The sequence below is a fragment of the Hibiscus syriacus genome, unplaced genomic scaffold (assembly GCF_006381635.1).
Source record: "Hibiscus syriacus cultivar Baekdansim isolate YM2019G1 unplaced genomic scaffold, ASM638163v2 tig00110258_pilon, whole genome shotgun sequence".
In the NCBI taxonomy this organism is placed as follows: Eukaryota; Viridiplantae; Streptophyta; class Magnoliopsida; order Malvales; family Malvaceae; genus Hibiscus; species Hibiscus syriacus.
The window spans coordinates 558,300-572,342 of NW_024062649.1; positions in this window are offsets into that span (position 1 = coordinate 558,300).

The following is a 14,043-nucleotide window of genomic DNA, read 5'->3' on the forward strand; positions in this document are numbered from 1 at the left end:
CGTTCGCTGTGAAAATTTGATCGAATGTTTGATTAAACCTATACGAATGCCGTCATTATTTACCGTGATTTCTGATCGAACCAATCACCGGTTCTCCTCACCGCCTCTACCACGAAGATCTTCGAGTTTGTTCGACCAAAACTCAGTCGGGTTTGCCCCACGCTGCTGTCACCTCCATCGTTTGTCGTTAGGGGTGTGCATTTTGTTTATTTTCTTCCTTATTTCTCGATTTGATGGTTGTATTTTGATCTGTTTTGTGTTGAAATTAGTCTTTGAGGTGTTGTGGAGTGATTGACTATCGTCCCCCACCTCTGTTGCCGTTGCACGGGTCGACATGCACCACCGTCGCGCGTGGGTCTTTGTCCCTGCCAAGTCTTCTAGAAAACTGAGTCAACTCGATCGAGTTGATTGAGTCAGCTAAGTTAACTCATGAGTCAACTCATAACAGTTAACTCGTTGACCCGACCGTTGACATGTTGACCCGACTGTTGACCGATTGACTTCTAATTGTTGGCTGTTGACCAGACCCGTTAACTTAACTTTGACCTCGACCACTTTGACTTTGACAAAAAAATCAACATTTTCAAAAAAGTCATATTTTATGTTTTTCGACGTCTTGAGTCTGAATCCGAAGTCTATTTCGTCAAATTCTAACCCGAAAGCCTTCGAATTGACATTTAAACGTGAGCTTGCATAGTTATTTTAAATAAACTAGTTAAGGAAATAAAAAGAAAGGGCAAGGACTGATTTATGACTTTGGTTGCGATAGGTACCCGTAATTCTCTCTATTATACGACTACTCGATGCAGCTTTTCTCGATCTTTCTGGTCGCGTGATCCGTGATTACTCTATCGTGTACTACTTTTGTTTGCAGCGAGACTGATGTTCAGTAAATCCCTCAGACTGACCCGTTTCACAAGGTGTGTTCCTTGTGTTATATATTTATTCATTTTAAATATGTATCTGAACTGTCAGGTACACGTGATTGTTTTAATTGATTTTCTTAATTTTCCTGAATTATGTTTTACTGATATGAAATTTCTCATATTCTGGTAAATGTTCTCTAGATTACTATTACTGTAAAATGTTTTATTTATGATCTCATGATTTTGCCGGTGCTATCTGAAACTGTTTTATTGGGGTACTGTCTGAGTAGGTGTCTGGAGACTCTGAGGTTCAACTAGCTGGTGATTCCTTTCTATTATGATCTTTCATATTGGACTCCTAGATGCTAGTGGTCTATGGTAGGTGGCTAGGGTGTCCTTATGGATACATGTATCTTATATATTGGACTTCTAGATCCTAGTGGTCTAGGGCAAGTCCTTATGGATGCCTGTATCTTCCATATTGGACTCCTAGATCCAAGGGGTCTAGGGTAAGTTCTTATGGATGCCTGTTATGGGGTATATTGGGTGTACGGACGGAGGGTAGTTATTTGTTCTGAATAAAAATTTTACTGTCATATGATACATGCATCACAAGGCTCACATCAAAGGAAGAAGTAATAACTCTTCCAAACGACCCACTCGTCCAAGCCTTGGAAAAGAAGACCAGAACAATAGTAGACTTGCGATGATTTTTTGAATGGGATCCTGATCTTATTTGGTTAACATGTCTTCAGGAGATATGAATTTATGTCTCTTATCTTTCCAACGGTTCTTTAATTGCATCAATTCGATATCGGGAACTCAAGATATGACCATTTTAGTGAAGATAATGCATGCAGAAAATCCTATAGGCATTAATACGGAATTTTGTAAATATTACGAATTTTCAATATTTTTATTGATTATTTGTTGTATAATTTTCAGGATGATACTTCATTAATTGCTTGATATGGGTCGAAGCAATTCCTTCTCCTTTACCTTTGTGCTGAATCCGGTCAGTTACCTACTTTTCATCTACCCTTGCAACCTTTGCCAACCTATTCTTGAAAAGTTGACTTTTGATATATTTGGTGTAGTCCCGATCCATTTGGATTCATTCACAGTGTAGTAAAGTGATATACTCTTCAATTGTGGGCACCATGTCTTCTTGGTTAAATGTAAAACAGTTGTACCCCGGATTCCAAAATTGCACCAAGGCACGAATCAAAGATTCATCAATCTTGATATAGAGTAGATGTGCGATATCAACGTACCACTGGCAGAATCTTTGTTTCTTGTCACTTTTCCAGCTATCCCAAATGCTCGCAACTCTTGAATATTTTCTGTTTAAGGCTGACAGAAGCATAACCAACCAGATCTGACACATAATTACCTTGCAAATTGTTCCTTTTTCCTTCTGAGTCTTTTCTGACCATAGTCTGACCTCTCCGTTTTTTCACCTCTTGCATTACAACCCCTTTGTCCATTAATGCATATTATTTGTGTTTAACGAACACTTTTTTTGTGGATCAATCATCTCTTTAAAATGATGTGAATGATAAAATAAATGAAAACAAAAAATGAAAGGGAAACAAGTTAGTAAGATAAAAATAATAATCAAAATAATAATGAAAGTAAAAATTCCTACCCCACATGATATCTACCCATATACTTTTATTCTTACCCATACATGATTTCTACACTATATGTTAATTTTTGAGCAAGTCCTAACCACATATTTTTCTAGTTCGCATGCTTTGAACATAAAATAAAATAGGAAATAACTCAAGCATCCTAGGTTTCAAAATGGAGTTTCGGGGTGGGCACTAATTCCTTGCAGTCTCCCAGTTTAGGTTCTAAAAAAGGTACCCGAGTTCTCCTTACTGGTGCCCCCTTGGGCTTGCTAGACCCTCAGTCCTAAGTCCATTACGAGCTTATGTGGACCAAGTGAAACTCGAGAGTACACATTCCCTTATGTCTGTACGGAGAATAAATTCCCACGAAGACATAAGTTATATGAATTTCGAAGGTTACTTGCTAGGCCTATACGGAGAATAAATTATTACGAAGGTGTCACTTTCACCTCCACTTATAAATGGTTTGGAGATCGGGTATAGAGCCTGAGATGAAATTTTAAAAAGCTGAAATCATTGAAATTTTGGCCTGACTCACTTACCTGTCCCAGCAGAGTCGCCAAGATGTCGTAACCGTCCTTCGGGTGAGCCTAAAATCCGGCTTCTACTTAAATAAAACATGTTAGAGCCGCCACCAATCATTTTTTTTAAGAAATTAGGTTAACCGTACACCTTAACTTACTATCTTACCCGATCTGCGTTTTACCATAAATGTATTAGATTCGGGAGTTGATTATAGTCAAGGAAGGATTAGCATCCTTGTACTGCCCTTTCGATACCAATTTAATTTCTCGGTTGTCTTAATTGCGAAAATTAAAAGTTAAATTGAAACTTAAAGATTCGATTCGAATTTCTTACCTTTGATCGATTAAAGTTGCCCCTAAAGAGTCAAAAAGATGTTAGATTGTAAAATAAAATAAATAAATATTAAATAAAAAGGAAAAAATTAAAAAAAAGGTTTAAAAAATAAAATAAAATCAAGATAAAAGAAAGAATAAGAAAATGAAGAAAATTTAAATTTTAAAAGAAATAAATAAAAAATTCTAAAAAAAGTGAAGAAAATGTTAATTTTCAAAAATAAAAAAAGAAACAAAATAAAACAAAATAAAAAGAAAGAAATGTTAAATTTTGGAAGTAATAAAAAATAACAGAATAAAAAGAAAAAGTATTAAATTAAAAAAAAAATAAAAAACTTAAAGAACTAAACTGGAATAAATTGAAATTCATGGATCAAATTGATGCTAAAAGTGAGCTACAAGAGAAAAACAAAATGTTAGGGGACTAAATTGCAAAATATAAAAAAATATGCTCGGGGATTAAATTGAAAAAAAAAACAAAATTCAAGGGCCAATTTATAACAGGTGACCAAAATGAATTACACACCAAAATATCAGGGACTACGAAAATAATTAAACTATTTCATAATTACACAATAACCCCTATAAATACCCCTAAAATCAGGAAAAAAATCATTTATCTCATTTTCAAACAAAAACCAAACCCCCATCTCCCTCAAACACTCTCAAAAGCTCTTCCCCTCTCCATGGCCAGCCCACAATCGGTGACCTCCGACTGCCGCACGCCGCCGCGCCTGCCACCGCTCTGGCGGCTCAGAAAGTTCTACATCGCACCAAAACGACCCCCTAATGTTGAATCCGAAGCCTGATTTCCCTAAAAACTCCATAACGGCGTAGATCTAAAGCCAAAGATTCAATTTTTACCTTTAACCCGATGTCTTTTCGAATTCTCGACGGCTTCTCCTCTCCCAACGAGATCTCCAACGTCCTTTAACGAATCAAAGCCCCAAGCTTTGTTTTTTTTTCTTTCGGTTGCTTTGTTTATTTTTGTTTTCGTTTAATTTACTTATTTTTGCTTTCAGTTTGTGGCTTTGGTTGTTTGGTTGGCCTGACTTTTGGGTGATGCTCGGTTTCCACTGTCTTTTGGCCCTCGAACGTTTGCTGGATTTTTGTGTTTGCTCGGGTTTTCTTCGACTATTTTTTTCCCTATGCCTTTCGACCTCCCGAACGAGGCTTTTATAGCCTTCGATCGACCGTTTGGGTCTCGATGATCTCGGGGTCATCCCTGATCTTTCCGGGGTTATTTCCCGACTTGTTCACATTTTGTTGAGGTCGTCGTTGGGACGAAAATCCCGGGATGATTCAGTCCCGAGCGTTCGGCCGAAAGTCTAGGCAAACTTGTTGCGCGTGGCCTCCACGCGCTGTCGTTTTCCTCTCTTGCGGTGCCCCTAGTTAAACACGAAACCCTAACTTTAGATTTTAGGCTGGGCCAAGCCCCTAACCGAGTTTCCTAGGTCAGGCTACCCGATTGAACTCCTTGCTGGACCACTTGGATGTTGGACTTGGACCGAAAATGGACCTAAACAAAAAAAACAAATAAATATAATATATATATAATAATAATATAATATATATGTTATAAATAAATTATAATATATAATAAATATAATATATATATAGTATATAATATAGATATACTATAATATAAAATAAATATAATAATATAATATATATATACTAGATAATATAAATATATTATAACATATAATATATATATATATAATATAATATAAATATACTATAATATATAATAATATAATATATATACTATATAATATAAATATACTATAATATATAATAAATAAATAATATTATAATACATATAAAATATATTATATAAATATACTATACATATAAACTATATATATATATATATTAAAAAAGATCGGAAGAAAATGTGTGTCTATAAATTCATATCAAACTCTAACAAATTCTTGATAATTAATAATTGAATATGATAAAATTTTAATTCTGATTTTATATTTATTATTATTTAATTCTATCATTTCAAACAAATGGTTTTATAAAAATATTCACTTAAAAAGAAGTCGCCTAGATTTCTTTAAAAATTATTTAGGACATATAGGTGTATATTATATTAGAATGTGGAAAATATTTTAGACAAAATTAGGTTAGGTAATATTTTAGACTGAATTAGGTAGTGCATAGGTATATATTATATTACAATTAGGTGGTACATAGGTATTAAATTATTATTAGTTATTATTTATAATATTGTTGTGCAAATGATTAATGAACGATGATATCATATACGATTTATATATCCTTGCATTGAAAAAACGTTTTAATTAATTTATGCAACATTGAATTCAGTCGTAACCGTCTTTTGGGTTGGTCCAGAATCGGATTTCGACTTAAATAAAACATGTTAAAGCCGCCACCGATTGTTTTTTTTAAGAAATTAGGTTGACCAGACACCTTAACTTGCCATCTTACATGATCTACGTTTTACCAGAAATGTATCGGATTCGGGAGTCGATTACAATTAATGAAGGATTAACACCCTTGTAGTGCCCTTTGGGTACCAATTTAATTTCTCGGTTGTCTTAATTACGAAAATTAAAAGTTAAATTGAAACTTAAAGATTTGATTTGAATTACTTACCTTTGATCGATTAAAGTTGCCCCTAAAGAGTCAAAAAGATGTTATATTGTAAAATAAATAAATAAATATTAAATAAAAAGGAAAAAATTAAAAAAAGTTTTGAAAAATAAAATAAAAGAAAGATAAAATAAAAACAATAAAAAAGAATGAAGAAAATTTAAATTTTAAAATAAATAAAGAAAAAATAAATAAAGAAAAAAGTGAAGAAAATGTTAATTTTTAAAAAGAAAAAAGAAACAAAATAAATAAAAAAGAAAGAAAGAAATGTTAAAATTTGAAAGTAATAAAAAATAACAGAATAAAAAGAAAAAGTTTTTAATTTAAAAAAACAAAATAAAAAAACTTAAAGGACTAAATTGGAATAAATCGAAATTCATGGATCAAATTGATGCTAAAAGTGAGCTGCAAGTGAAAAACAAAATGTTAGGGTGACTAAATTGCTAAATATTAAAAAATATGCTCGGGGATTAAACTGAAAAAATTCAAAATTCAAGGGCCAATTTACAATAGGTGACCAAAATGAATTATACATCAAAATATCAGGGACTACAAGAATAATTAAACTATTTCATAATTACACAATAATCTCCCCTATAAATACCCCTAAAATCACAAAAAAAATTATTTATCTCATTTTCAAACAAAAACCAAACCCTCGTCTTCCTCAAACACTCTCAAAAGCTCTCCCCTACTCCATGGCCAGCAAACAATCGGCGACCTCCGACCGTTGCACGCCGCCGCGTCAGCCAGAAAAGTATTAATTTATGCAACATTAAATTCATATCAAACTCTAACATATTCTTGATAATTAATAATTAAATATGATAAAATTTTTAATTCTTATTTTATATTTATTATTATTTAATTCAATCATTTCAAACAAAAGATTTTATAAAATATTCACTTAAAAAAAAGTTCGCCTAGATTTCTTTAAAAATTATTTCGGACATATAGGTGTATATTATATTAGAATGTGGAAAATATTTTAGACAAAATTAGGTTAGGTAGTATTTTAGACTGAATTAGGTAGTGCATAGGTATATATGATATTACAATTAGGTCGTACATAGGTATTAAATTATTATTAGTTATTGTTTATAATATTGGTGTGCAAATGATTAATGAACGATGATATCATATAAGATTTATATATATCATTGCATTGAAAAAACGTGAGAGCTATATTGATTGCAATGCATCAGAAAAACGTAAATGCATGCGTCCAAAGAAACAAGAATGATAGGATTTAATTCATGTTTATTGGGTGAATCATTCATAATGTTTATTTTTATTTCATTTTAGTACTCTATCGTTACAAATTTAATCGAACTGCTGCCATTTTATGTGATTATTACATCATTCGTCACTTAACTATCTTCTCACTCATATTTTGGTCATTAAAGGTTAAAGGTTTTCAATTTAACTACTCAACTACTTTCGAATTGCTCATGTTTTAATCAATCTAACTTATTTTATTAATAATTTGTGTGACATTTTTTAATTATCTTATTAACATATAATTAAAATAAAAAAATTGAAAGTTAGAGTGAGCAAATTAGAAGTAATTTGAAAGTTAAATAATTAAATTAAAAAATAAACTTTAGTGATCAAAATAAGAGTGAGAAGATAATTGAGTGGTGGATGATTAACTTACCCAGAAAAAGCACCATGTTGTAGTTGATCAGCTAAGTTTTAAACGGCAAGATACCAAAATGAAATAAAAAGTAAACGTTAGATATAATTTGAAAACAAATGAAAATTTAGGTACTAAAACTAAACAAAACTGACTACTAAACATGTAGTTTACCCAGAAAATTGTCTACCACACGTTGTTGTATATTATATTAGAATGTAGATAATGAAATTGCCTACGTATTCCTATCTTAGGAACCTACGAAATTAGGTAATATTATAGACTAAATTAGGTGGTACAAAGGTAAGATAGAAATTTTTAATAAGCTTCGAGAGCGATATGCTTTGTTTTTAGTAAATGTTGATATAGACGTGTAAATGAATGGTTAATGTTAAATTATTTCCACTTAATTATTATAAGTATTTTTTTATAATATTTGTAGATGCTTGATTTATCCGGATAATTCATTACCTACCCTAAATTATTCACCTACTTCAACCAAATTATACCCACCCTAAATGTTATTATCCCACAGAAAATAAAAGGAGAAGAATGCAACCACTTTAAGGAGATTGATGAGGGGAGACTAACGTGGGGGGGCCATCAAGAAAAAAGAAAACAAATTTGTTTGTAAAGGTCTCTCTCTTTCCTGGAGATAGAAGAAAAAAGAGGAAAAAATCAATTAATCATACCTAAACTTATCAAAACTTCACCAAATGCAAGGAAATTAAGATGCAAAAGGACAAGTGGGATTCAGTGGAAATGAAATAAAGAAGGGGGCTCGTGGGAGGAGGAGACCATAGACATACGGAGAGGAGGCCAAAACGTGAGAGGAAGGAGAAAAAAATAATAGAAAACAACACTTCTCGTAATCTGTCGGATTCTCGCCGGAGATCAGGATCTCCGATCAATATTCCGAACGGTCAAAAGTTGCGGAAGGCCATCACGAACAACATATTGAAAAATCAGGACGATCAGACGGTGGACGGTGACGGATCGGAGAAAACAAATTCGGGCAGTTTTTAGCCTCTTGCCGGTTATCGGAATCTGCGATCAATATTCCGAACGGTGAAAAGTTGCGGAAGGCCATCACGAACAACATATTGAAAAATCAGGACAATCGGACGGTGGATGACGGCAGATCAAAGAAAATACATCCGGACGGTTATCTTTGTATCTTTCCTGATTTTCACACTTTAATTTCTGTTATTTTATTTTAACCTTTTATTTTCTGTTTTTACCATTTTAATCCTTAAGGTTCATGTTTTGCGCTTGGGTCATTTTCCATATGAGTCATTTTCATTTGCAGCTTAATACATTTTAGTCCTTAAATAGGTGTTTTTGTGTTTTTGATTTCGTCTCCATATTTTACGCGTATTCAATTTTAGTCCTGAGTGGTATTGTATTTAGCTTCTGTTCTTTATACATTGAACTGTTAATTTTCGCATGTTTCATTTTAGTCCCTAGGTCGAAGTTTGCATGTTTTAATTCTGTCTATTTATTTTATGGTTCATTTAATTTTCGTCCTAGTGTTGATTTGTTTATTTTCTGTTGTTTAGATATTTGACCTTCATATTTTTGCATGTTGCACTTTAGTCATGAGTGTGTTGGGATTTATTCTGTTTTTAGTCCCCTGCAATAGGAATAGTTTCATTTCAGTTCTTAGTATTTAATATGGTATAATACTAGCATTTCTACCTTAATTCGTATTTTATTTATAATTAGGTTATTAAAGTTTTATTTGATATCATTTAGTCCTCGTTTTAATAAATATATTTATTTTCTGAAATTTATAATTTGTTGTGTTATGTTTTCGTTTGTTTTGTTTAGGTCATATTTGTTCATTAAATATAACTATGTATATAGTATATATTTTTAGTTATAAAATGTGTATATAATTTTTATGGAAATGTCACATTGCATGATATTTTAAAATATTGGTTTAATTAATTTTTATGACATCATTTTAGTATGATTTGCATGTTAGCCTCACGTGCATAAACTCAATGTATTTACATAATTTAATTAAAGGTAATATCTTTTTAATTTAAAATTATTTTAAGTGGGTTGTCTTAACTGATTAGATATCCGCTTTTGATGATTTTAAATTAAAAGTATATTCCATCAGTGACACCTAAGAAATTAATTTATCGCTTTTAAAATTTGGGAACGGAAGAAAAAGAAATATTCGGCTATTTAAATTTATCGAGAAAAGATAGTTAGAACTTATCTAAGATCTGGTCTCGATATTTGTAAATAATCGAATATTCTTTATCTTTCTAAAGGCCTGGTAATTTTAATTCAATCTATTTTGGGTGCTTTTGAATTTTGTAAAATTCATGTGGTGTTTTGTCGGGGATCATAAATCAAATTAAACTCGAATTTGTAAATTTCATTGCAAAGACATTAATTAATCGACAGGTACCGATTTAGGGCGCTGTGGGGGTGCTAATCCTTCCCCACGCGTAACCGACTCCCGAACTCGAATTTTGGTAATGCAGACCTAAATTTGTTGTTTTAATTAAAATTATTATTTTTTTATTTAAAATGGCAAAACATTTTTGGGTGCCCAATCACACCCTAATCAAAGATTGGTGGCGACTCTTCGAACCCGTATTTTTATCGTGAATGAATTCCCAAATTTTCGAAACAAGAGGTTTTCTAAAATCACATTGTTTTTAATTAAAATTCAATCGTAAAGAGAATAATTAAAAATTGGTGTGATTTCCAAAATCTCACCCGGGACAAAAACCGTTTCGACAGCTTGGCGACTCTGCTGGGGACCTTCTTTTAGAGAGTCAGGCCTATAGTCGGTTAATTAAGTGTCTTTGCAATTGAAAGTTATAAATTCGCTCTAATTTGGTTTTTGATCCCCTGTTTGATTTTAATTTGATTAATCAATAAATAGTTGTACTGATCTGTTTGTTAATGGTTTCAGATTAATTGTGTTGAAAGAGGATTGATCTTTTAAGTATTTTGAGAATATGTGTTGTTTTATTTTTGCTTTTCCTCACACATTGCACAGCTGCATTTGCATAACATGAGCTAAAACCCGCTCCGTCCTATTTAAGTAGGAGTGAGAGGCTACTCCCTCGTGAGGTTTTCACTTCCGCATGGGATAGTGGATCACTTCCGGAGCTCACGCCTTATGGTCCTCGTGATGGTATTCACCTCCGCATGGACATAAGGAGGTGTGTTCCCTCGAAATTGAACTCGGTCCCAAAAGCCTGTGATGGGCCAGGATTGAGGGTTCGACAGCCCAAGGGGGCACCGACAAGGACAATTCGAGAACATAATGCTTTAGAACCGAACCCAGCATGTAGTGAACATAGAGCTTGAACTTAGGTTGAGCCTAACCCGAACCTTAAGAGTTCCGTGAGGAATGTACACAAGGAAAAGTTTTCGAGTCATTTATTTTCGCTTTTTGAATAAATGTATGCGAACTAGAAATCATGCGGTTAGGTATATTTTCTCGAACAAAGCATGCGAACTAGAAATCATGCGGTTATGTTTATTTTCTCGAACAAGCATGCGAATTAGATATCATGCGATTAGGTTTTCTTTTTGTGAATGACAAAGCATGGGGGTAGATATCATGTTGGGTAGGATCTACTAAGCATGATTGGGTAGTCAACATGTGAGGGTAGGTTTTATTTGTTACTATACTCATCATTTTGTTGTTTATATTATGTGTACTAACCCATTTTATGTTTTATGTCTATTTTGTTTTGGATTTATTGCATTTTGCATCTTCATGTCATTAAAAGGTGTTAATTCGCAAGTGATTGACTAATAAGAAGGCTGGTCATATTGAGGCAAGAAATTCTTAACCATGTAGTCGAAATCGGGAGATCCAGAGACATTCAAGCGATTCATGAAGATGTACATCTGATGAATGAAGAAATCTGAAATTAATTGAAGACCGATCCACAAAGAAAGACATCCGGTGAATGAAGTTAGAAGTCGATCGAAGACTCTTTTCAAATGAGCGAAGGCCGAAGATGTTCCCTCAAGAGATAGATGCAGTAATACCAAGGACGAGAAGACACTTCAAAAAGACATGAAGACTATTTTGCATTGAAAGTGAAGATAGAGATCCCAAGATTCAATTTAAGGACGTTCGACTTCATCAAAGATGATAAAGTACGCCGACAATTTTGGAGGTGCAATGTCAGATTCCATGAAGAGTACGACTCAAGGAAATGAAGAGACGAAGAATCACAATTGTATTTTGGTTGTATGGTGTAATGAAATCTTGTTGTCTAAATGAAATGTTGTTCTATAGTGGTCACTTTTGGAATTAACACCTTTTGCATTTGCATTTGGCATTTGCATCTGTATTGCATGTATGCATTTAAGCATTTTATATGCGTTAATTATGAATACATGGAAGTAACTTATGTGAGGCTATGTGACAGTAATAACAAGATCATTCATTCATATTGTTCCTCATCATCATGAACAAACAAATGGAAGCAAATGAGCAAACTAATGAGAAATCACAAGATCAGTTGCAAGAGCAGTTGGTCGGGTTACAACAAGATACGAGGAATCAAGCGTCGGGGTCTCTGCAAGGTGCATCGAATCAAATGATCCAGGTGCTGGCAACCAATGCTGTTGGTAGAGAGGAAATAGCTAATCAAGGACATCGGTCTCATCAGAGTAATACGTCAAGAATGATAATTTTCCCTGGGGTATCTGGCTCAGACCTAGGGATGAGCCTCATCAATTTTGAGCTATTTGAAAGCGAATTCAAGTGGTTGAGTGAATCCGTGAAAAATATGAAGGTTGTTAATGCCACTCACAAGGAGTTAGAAGCCAGAGAACTCAGTTTGATCCCTGATTTGGTCATCCCACGTGAATTTAGGGTACCTAATTTTGAGAAATATGATGGCACCAGTTGCCCCTTACTTCATCTGAAAATGTTTTGCAGAAAAATGGAAGGGTACTTAGATGATGATAATCTGTTGATCCATTACTTCCATGATAGTCTTGATGGGCCAGTTGTGGTGTGGTACAACCGTTTGAATAAAGAGCAGATCAAGACATGGATCAACCTAGTTGATGCTTTTCTAAGGCAATATCAATGTGTTACAGGCTTGGCCCCAAAACGTCATCACCTTTAAAAGATAAGGATGAAAGCTACCGAGAGCTTTAAAGAATATGCCCTAAAATGGAGAGGAGTGGCAGCTCCCTACTTTGCTAGAAAAAGAAATATCATGTATATTTCATGATTCTCTCCCAGCTCCCTACTTTGAGTTAATGCTGGGAAATTCGATGAATGGCTTCAAGGATCTTATGGTGGCTGGAGAAGCAATTGAAGATGCAATCAGCAAATGAAACTTGAAAGTCACTTCCAAAAGCCAAAAAAATCAAGAGGGAAAAGTTTATGAGGTGAATGAATGTCACGTTAAGAGCTCTCACAGCCGTAATAGAAAAGGGGCAGCTGGTTGCTCAAGTCGTCCAAAGAAGGTCCTAAGATTGAAAAATACTTTGAAAGTGTTCCAAACCTCTATCTCGGATCTGTATCCCCATTTGTTTAAAGGTCAATACCTCACACCAAGGCCAATGAAAGTGCAACCAGACCCTTCTGCTCATAGTTATGATCAGGATAGTGTTTATGAGTTCCACTTGGGGCATTGGGCATTCTACGGGAAATTGTAGGCCGTTGTTAAAAGAGATAGAGATGCTTGTGGAAAAAGGGACATTGACTCAGGAATTGGTGAAACAATGGATGACGAACTCAAGTGGGACACCAGAGCGCAATGTGTAACACCCGATCGAGTCAAACTCCACTGCAGCAGAAGAATAATGGGGCATCCTGACTGCGTAAAAATCATTTTGTTCATCAAGAAACTTTTTGTCATTTGTAACATCTTGTTTGAACACGTTTTTTCGTTTTTCTCAACATTTTAAAGGATTTTTAAATGAACTTACGTCATTTTTCAAAGGTCATGAGCAATGAATCAAGTTTTGATCTTGTAATTTTTTTTGAGTTAAAGGTTGTTTTACTACTTCATTAATTATATGCTTTTGACAAGAGGCAAGATTAGACCTTTCATGTCCCATCCAAAGCCGAAAGAACCATTGGTGGACTCCTTACCCGAAACAACACAGAGACTAATCATTGACATCAATTCCCCAACCTCAATAAAGCCCAGGGGCATGACGAGGACCTTTCCTGTAAGAAAGACAAGATGGAGCTTAACATATCAAAGGCATGCTAGGACCACAAAGAAGAAGAAGAAATAAAGAAAATCATTGAAATAATTCTATCATGCATTAATTATATTGCTTTCACGTAAATAAGGTTAATCCTGAATATACGTCCCCCTGGGGATACCTCTTTTACGAAGACTTCCATGTATGAGATGATGAACGGCTTTGTTTCATTTATCCCTTCAAATATATATATATATATATATACC